Source organism: Danio rerio, chromosome 7, assembly GCF_052040795.2.
Source record: "Danio rerio strain M-AB ecotype USA chromosome 7, GRCz13ab, whole genome shotgun sequence".
NCBI classification, from domain to species: Eukaryota; Metazoa; Chordata; class Actinopteri; order Cypriniformes; family Danionidae; genus Danio; species Danio rerio.
Genome location: NC_141027.1, coordinates 75,955,001 through 75,963,711, shown reverse-complemented (window position 1 = coordinate 75,963,711; position 8,711 = coordinate 75,955,001). Strand labels below are relative to the sequence as shown.

Below are 8,711 nucleotides of genomic sequence, written 5' to 3'. Positions count from 1 at the left end.
CTTCTCTCTCTCTCTCTTTTTTTTTTTAAAGGTCTCCCTTATGTAGCTCTTACAGATTTCAGATATGCTCGCAAAAAGAGTCGAGTCTGCACCATCAAAGATATCTGTTAATGAACAGTTTCTGTATTTAGTGATTCACTAGTGTTTTCTGTTTATTTACGGTTGTGACTGTGACTGTGTGTAGATTTACTCGACATTGGTGGGGACATACATCCTTAAGGCCCGTGCACACCGGGACGTTTTTGCTCGCGTTTACCATCTACATTTAAAGGCCCGTGCACACCAGGACATTTTTTGCTTGCGTTTTCCGTCTACGTTTAAAGGCCCGTGCACACCAGTACATTTTTTGCTTGCGTTTTCCGTCTACGTTTAAAGGCCAGTGCACACCAGTACATTTTTTGCTCGCGTTTTCCGTCTACGTTTAAAGGCCCGTGCACACCGAGACTTTTGTGCTCGCGTTTTCCGTTTACGTTTAAAGGCCCGTGCACACCGGGATGTTTTTTGCTTGCGTTTTCTGTCTACGTTTAATGCCTGGTCATACGTGTCACCAGTAACTTTAACCAGCGTGTGAACTTCCACTTCTTCTGTGTTATAAGCGGGGTGCCAGAAGCTTAAAGTTGTGTAGCGCCATCTAACATCAAGGAGTGATTTTGCATACTCTTCTGCTCGACGCCAGTCACAATCGATTGGGATTAAATGTGGTAAAACGTCTCGTAAAACGCTGATGATAAACACAAACGAAAGGCCTCCCGGTGTGCATGAGCCTTTTGTATGAGCACTTTAAAAAAATATGAATAAAGTACTTAATAATATTAAATTAACATTTAATAAAACAATTAGCAATCACGTCCCGTGCTGCAAAAGTCCATTTACATGATTTTACTGCAGTTGGGCTTTAAGGAGGTATGAATAAAGAGAAATTAAGCTGAGAATTGAGGTGTGTGACACAATTTAACTGTTTAATCCTGATTATAGTTTCTCATAGTCACGAAGGCCGGGTTACCCGATTTCCTCCCACCATCCAAAGACATGCAACTTCAGTTAATTGACTAATCCAAATCAGCACCATTGACATGCTCATAGTAAGTAGATATTTCCTAAGAGCAATCCCTTTCTGTTCATTAGCTACTACAGCAGGGGAGTTCTCGAGGTCTACCTAAGCTCAAACACCCCTCTCACATTGCAAACAAGAGGGAGCCCCAGCCTCGAGGATCTTATGAGCTCAGGGCTCTCTCCCGGGACAGCATGCCAAACAGGCTTTATAATCAATCATCAGCAAGTGTGAACTCTTGAAAGTGAATTTCAATTAATTGCATGCAGCCTTGGTTAATAGTAATACGGTAAACTTGTAGTGAGCTTGACTTGTTGCACGTGTAGGTTTCTAAGGGTTGACGGAGCATTATTTTATTATTTTGAAGTTGATTGAATTATTGGCAGGGATGTTTCAGTAATCGGTGGATATTGGTGGGGACACGTCCCCTCCGTCCATGCCAGTTCTACACCCTTGGTGTAAAGAGAAATAAGTCAGTAAAACGTACTGATAGTATACCACAAGGTGTTTGTAGCGTAATATACAACACCAACCCAAACAATTAAACACTTTACACTATTAAAAATGTTCATAAAAGTCACTTTTTCAACTTTCCAAGGTTAAAAGTTGCTGAAAGAAAGATCAAGACTCCATAGTGCCATTCAAAAGCAGTAATAAATGAGGAAAACTAAAAACAAGAAGCACAAAATATGGAAAACTAATCATTTACAGATACTTTTACAGCGTGAAGTCTTTGTTACTGGAGGTGTATCCGTAATTACCACTGTTTCCATGTGTTGCCATTCATTTAGGCTTTCTATCACACTGAACAGGTGCTCCAGCAATAACACACACGATCAATAAATTATTTCTCAACATTGTTTTTGTTGTGTGTTACCATTTAAGCTTACTGAAAAGGGGCCGTATGAAAGAGTTTATAGGGGTATTAAAGGGGACCTATTATGCCACTTTTTACAAAATATAAAATAAGATGTCCCTTAAGTGTGCATGTAGAGTTTAAGCCCTAAACACCATACAGATAATGTTTTATAACTCTGAAACTTAACCTTTTTAAGATTTGATTCCTAATTGTGCTATTTTTGTGACTGCCGCTTTAAATTCAAATGAGATCATGCTCTTTTCAAAGAGGGCGGAGCTACAAATGCCTGTGTGTCAACATAGTGGAAGATTCAAAACTAACATCCTATACTAACAAGGGAGAGATGGTCACTAATGGGAGGGGCTTCCCCTCGCTGATGACACGTACAAAGACATGTACACGTCAATCAAAGTGTTTCTGCAGTCTGTCTTTATCAAGTGTGATTATAAAAAATAATTAATTTAGCATTAGAAGCTGGTTATATTTACAGACTGTTGCCACACAATTGTTTTTAATGCATTAAAATCAATACAGCCATATTATCGGTGGTAAAGCTAATTTACACAGCAGAATTTTATCAGGTATTAACTCGATTTAATTTTTTTGTTTTAATTGTATTACCTGCTTTAAATGTGGATGATAGGGGCATCAAGCACGGGACTGCAGATCTCCTTGTAGAATGTGTAACGTTTGTGGCCATTTGGACAAATTCTGTAGAAACCTAAGAAGGGGGAACAAAAAAACAAAGGGAGAAAAAGCAGAAAGAAGAACTCGCTCTGTCTAAAAGTGAAGTTAGCTGAATATTAGGGGACAGCAGCAACCAAATACTAACCTTTCATTCATCCATGCATCATTCATCAGGAGACTGGCAGTGCATCGCTTTGATTGGTAAAAATCAGCGCTCTCATTTATAAACGTGGTATATGCACAGAACGGTGGTGAATTGTTGTGGTTTTCAGTTTTTTTTCTTAATAAATCAAACTTAGACTGGGGGTTATGAATATCAGAAGAATATACTTTATTGGAATATCGTGCAAAAAAGCAGAGACGTCCATGAGCAGGCCCATCTCTAGTCTCACTCCAGGACAATCCAATGTTCCTCAAGTTTGCTATACCCTTTATCCTTGCTTCCTCCCACCTTTGTGTTTTCTCAGCTGTTTACTGGTTCAACAGGCCTCTTTCAGCTCCTACTCCTTTACGAAGCCCCTTCTTCTTGTTGGCCGTCATAATGTAAAGATCTAATGTATCCATCACTGTTTTTACACATACAGTTCACATTTAATGATCATGACTAGTATCTATTAGGGATGTAACGGTATTGTAAATACCGTCATACCGCAATATTAATTTTTTTCGATATTAACGTAGTCGCATGACTCGGTAAAACTATAGGTCTTCTGAGAAAATTTGCTCAGGTGAATGAAGCGAACGGGAGGTAGCGAAATCTACAATTCCCATCAGCCCATGCTTGACCATCATCCCTTGCGGTCTGTTGTCGCTACAGATCCAGTAATGAGGAAATGGAGTGTGCTGCTAGAAGCGGGAATCAAAAAGAGCTGGAAAACTCTAAAGCGGGTGTTGTCGCCGCGCGCGTACTGAATAGCGGTGTTGTCGCGCGCGTACTGAATAGCGGTGTTGTTGCGCGAGTTCTTATCAGCGGTGTTGTCGCGCGAGTTCTTATCAGCTGTGTTGTCGCGCGCGTTCTGAATAGCGGTGTTGTCAGCACACTGTTCAGATTGATGCAGACATGAGATCTCTATCTTACTCATGGTTTGTCCTCTCAAGTGGGGGAAAGACAATGCACAACGTTACCCACTGCTGTCAACCTGGGCCAAGTCATATCTCTCTTGTCCCAGAAACCTCAGTCCCAAATGAGAGGGTTTTTTTCTGTTGCAGGGGACATTGTAAATACCCAGAGATACCAGCTTTTACCAGATTATATTTATATGATAATTTTCCTTTAAACCCATCTCTATCTAAGTGAGTGAGTGATTAAATGTTGAATGTGATGAGTTTTCAACAATACTAAATTGAAACTTTATTTTTTTTTACATGGTTTAATATTTTTTGTTATTAAAATTGAAGTTCCTGTTTCAAAGCTTACAGATAGATGGCTAATTTGTATGTCATTGACACTTTTGGCACTTTTTTGGAGTATTTTCATAAGTTTTGTTTTTTCCTGTAAATGATTCAATAAATACGTACCGTGAAATTCTGATACCGTTACATCCCTAGTATCTATGTTTCGAACATCTAAACTGGACTCTTTTCTTCCATACAGTACGTGTCTTTTCAAACACACATGACAGTTTCAACATATGTTGTATGCAATTCAAGCTTTTCTGACACAGATGGTTCTCACCGCATCCCCAAGTCCTCTCTCGTGCTCTTATGACCCCTTTCGCCGGTCACCTGTTTCAATCATTTAGTCCCTTTATTAATCCAGGGTCCCGACAGCGGAATGAACCGACAGTTTATCCAGCAAGTTTTTACACAGCGGATGCCCTTCCAGCTGCAACCCATCTCTGGGAAACATCCACACATACATTCACACACTACGGACAATTAAGCCTACCCAATTCACCTGTACCACATGTCTTTGGACTGTGGGGGAAACCGGAGCACCCGGAGGAAACCCAGGCAGGGAGAACATGCAAACTCCACACAGAAACGCCAACTGAGCCGAGGCTCGAACCAGCGACCCAGCAAAGTAGATAAAAATCTTCATCAGAATCTGCATACTCCCAATGCAAAAGTTGTATACTGAATATTTATCTTGATTTGAGAACGTGCACAGCTCTAAGTAATTATGTTTAACTTAAATATTGACTTTAAATAATCATATAAGCCATAATAAACTACGATTTAACGAAGTACGTTCACTCTTACTATTGTTACCATATAAAGTTTTATAAATGAAACCCCTGAAGGTGCTCCATTCTGAATGTAACCCCAAACCATAACTTTTCCTTTACCAAACTTGACTGATTTCTGTGAGAATCTCTAATTGCAGTAGGTCTTCTGCAGTATTTGTGATGATTGGGATGCAACTCAACAGATGATTCATCAGGAAAATCAGCTTTTCCGAATGATCAACTAGAAGTCGAGTTATTGTTTGTTGCTCTGGGATCGACGACAAGACTTTTACTTTCATAATGAAATAAGCCTGAAAACATTAACACAGGTGAGGCACAATCACAAAGCATCAACATACTGTACGTATCACCAGCAATTGTTTTAATAAGTTTAAACCTTTGAAATGTACAGTTCATCAATGACATTTACAACAATTATTTTCCGCTTATATTCTTGCACGGTTCCTACTGTAGATATACTGGATTGCCATTGTGGTTCCTCGAGGATACAAACATGATAAATAAGAACTTGTTATTTTACCTGACAGACGTAGGATGGCCACGTAACAGTGATTTTTCACAGTATCGGACATGCAAGGAGGTGCATGTTCAGAGGATACTGCAGAGGACAGGCAGCTGGACATGCAAAATAGACACTTTCTCAATAGAAACATTCACAAAGAGCGTGTCGACTGATACGTTATTATTACTATTATTACTCGACAGCGTACGAAACCCGTCTCACATGTCTCAGAAAACCTAATGTACATGTGCTAATAGCGTACTGGCAGTCATGCTAGTCATTTCCTGATCAGAAATGTGTGTTTTATAGGGACAGTCCATCCAGAAATGACCAAAAATATCTGCATTTTGTGATTCACTGGAGTTTTCTGTTTATTTACGGTGATGAATTGCATTATGGGAGCTTTGATTCTGCTTTAACAGTGACTTTTGATGACATTTTAGTGGTTTGAAACATTATGTTGAATAAGAAATATGTAGAGAGTCTGCAAAATAAAAATGTACTGTATTTCCAATGTAGTTGATACAGTAATTTACTGCACTTTGCACAAATACAGCCAATATTAATCACTTTAAACTATTAATAATGTCAATAAAGTCACTTTTTTAACATTTTAAGTTGTTGAAGAACAGATAAAAGTCCCATAATGCAATTGAAAAGCATAAATAAATTGGGGAAGAAACAAAGAACCACAAAAAACAGATACTTTGACAGTGTAAAAAAGGTATTTTAAGTAATGTTGCTATCCAAAAAGTACTATATAAACTATAGTAATCACTTAGAAACTTTCCAACATTCTTTAAAATATATTAATTTGTGTTGTGAAGCCGAAAGCAATCTGCATTTTCATTTCGACAACACTCTTCAGTCACCAAAAACTCTTACGCCTCATAAGGAAATGCAAAAATAAATAAATACATATGACTTATGGGGTTAAATCCAAGTCTTCTGAAGAGACGTGATCACTTTAGGAAACATGTAGACATTTATGAACTTCATATAATAAATCATCATAAGCAAATAAAAATGTCCATTTTGAAGCATCAGAGTTTTAGGAGAAGAGACACATCACAGACTTTATAATAAAGCTTCATTAGTTCATATATTTACTACTATGAACTAATAATGAACAATACTTGTATATTATTTATTAATCATAGCTCATTATTTACTAATGCATAGTTCATTATCTGCTATTTGCTAATGTCAAAGTACATTGTAAAAACTATCTGTATTTTGTGATTCACTGGAGTTTTCTGTTTGTTTACAGTCATGAATTGCATTATGGGAGCTTTATTTCTGCTTTAACAGTGACTTTTAATGACATTTTAGTATTTTGAAACAATATGTTGAATAAGAAATAATATAGAACGAATAAAGTCTGAGAAAAATGACAAAAAATGCACTAATGGTGTGATATTTCAATTTTTATATGTAATTTACTGCACCAGACAATATAAATCAGTTCAAACTATTAAAAATGTCAATAAAAGTCACGTTTTCTAACTTTTCACCATCAAATGTTGTTGGAGAACAGATCAATGTCCCATAATGCAATTCAAAAGCATAAATAAATGGAGAAAAAAACAATAAGTCACAGAAAACAGATACTTTTGGCAGTGTAAATAAGGTATTTTGAAGAATGTTGGTATCCAAAAACTAAAGAAATCAATTTAGGAACTTTCCAACATTCTTTAAAACATCTGCATCTTCATTTTAACAACACTCTTCAGTCGCCCAAAACTCTTACACCTCAAAAAGAAATGCAAAAATAAATAAATACATATGAATTTCAGGGTTAAGAAAAGACGTGATCACTTTATACAACATGTAGACATTTTTTAAACTTCATATAATAAATCACAAGCAAATATAAAAGTCTATTTTGAAGCATCAGAGTTTTAGAAGAAGAGATATCAAAACACATCGGTCAGACTTTATAACAAAGCTTCATTAGTTCATATATTTACTACTATGAACTAGTAACAAACTATTTGTGTACATCATTCATTTATCATAGCTCAACAATTACTAATGCATTATTAGAAATCCCAATCCATGCTTGTTAACATTAATTAATGCACCATGAACTAACAGTGAATGACTTTATTTCAATTAACTAACGTTTACAACGATGAATAAATACACTAATAAATGTATAGTCCATTGTTTGTTCATGTTAATAAACACATTATTGTTAACTAATACAAACTAATCATAAAGTGTGGCCACAATACCTTCATTGGTGTTCCTAAAATGAACAAACCTCCTAAAAAAATAAAATAAACTTCTTTTAACAAATAATAAACTATATCTATGGTCTCAAACTCAATTCCTGGAGGGCCGCAGCTCTGCACAGTTTAGCTTTTACCACCTCCTACTCACATCAGTGCCTCTAGTAGACTTGATTAGTTGGATCAGCTGTGTTTGATTAGGGTTGGAGCAAAACTGTGGAGAACTGCAGCCCTCCATCAATCAAGTTTGAGACCTATGTACTATATAGTCTAGACAAGGCGTGCTCCAAACTCCAAAAGAGCCTGAAAGCCCTGTAATGAGTGTGAAAGGAAAAGGAGACATCCAAAACATGCAGTGCCGGTGGTCCTACAGGAACATGGTTGAGAAACACTGCTCTAGACCAATGCTTCTCAATCACATTCCTGGAGGACCACCAGCACATTTTCCATGTCTCCTTAAACAAACACACCAGACCATCAGCTCATCAGAAGAGACTGAAAGCCCTGTAATGAGTGTGAAAGTCAAAGGAGACATCCAAAACATGCAGTGCCGGTGGTTCTACAGGAACGTGGTTGAGAAACACTGCTCTAGACCATTGCTTCTCAACCACAATCCTGGAGGACCACCAGCTCTGCACATATTCCATGTCTCCTCAACCAAACACATCTGATTCAGATCATCAGCATGCAGTGCCGGTGGTCCTACAGGAACGTGGTTGAGAAACACTGCTCTAGACCAATGCTTCTCAATCACATTCCTGGAGGACCACCAGCACATTTTCCATGTCTCCTTAAACAAACACACCAGACCATCAGCTCATCAGAAGAGCCTGAAAGACCTGTAATGAGTGTGAAAGTCAAAGGAGACATCCAAAACATGCAGTGCCGGTGGTTCTACAGGAACGTGGTTGAGAAACACTGCTCTAGACCATTGTTTCTTAACCACTTTTCTGGAGGACCACCAGCTCTGCACATATTCCATGTCTCCTTAACCAAACACACCTGATTCAGATCATTAGCATGCAGTGCCGGTGGTCCTACAGGAACAAGGTTGAGAAACACTGCTCTAGAGCAATGCTTCTCAACCACGTTTGTGGAGGACCACCAGCTCTGCACATATCCCATGTCTCCTTAACCAAACACACCTGATTCAGATCATCAGCTCGTCAGCAGAGACTGAAAGACCTGT

At 38.0% G+C, this 8,711-nt stretch overlaps 1 protein-coding gene across 7 annotated transcripts in view; it reads right to left on the bottom strand.

Annotated features, from left to right (window-relative positions):
• Window positions 1-5,126: 5,126 nt before the first annotated feature.
• rap1gds1 (RAP1, GTP-GDP dissociation stimulator 1) overlaps window positions 5,127-8,711 on the bottom strand; it is a 72,284-nt gene continuing 68,699 nt past the window's right edge. For 6 of the 7 annotated variants that reach the window (XR_015496512.1, XR_015496514.1, XM_087262258.1 and 3 more), the window contains one exon: window positions 5,127-8,711. This exon is cut by the window's right edge. The gene's annotated coding sequence lies outside the window, so the exon portion shown is untranslated. The other variant, XR_015496513.1, reaches the window with a different exon arrangement.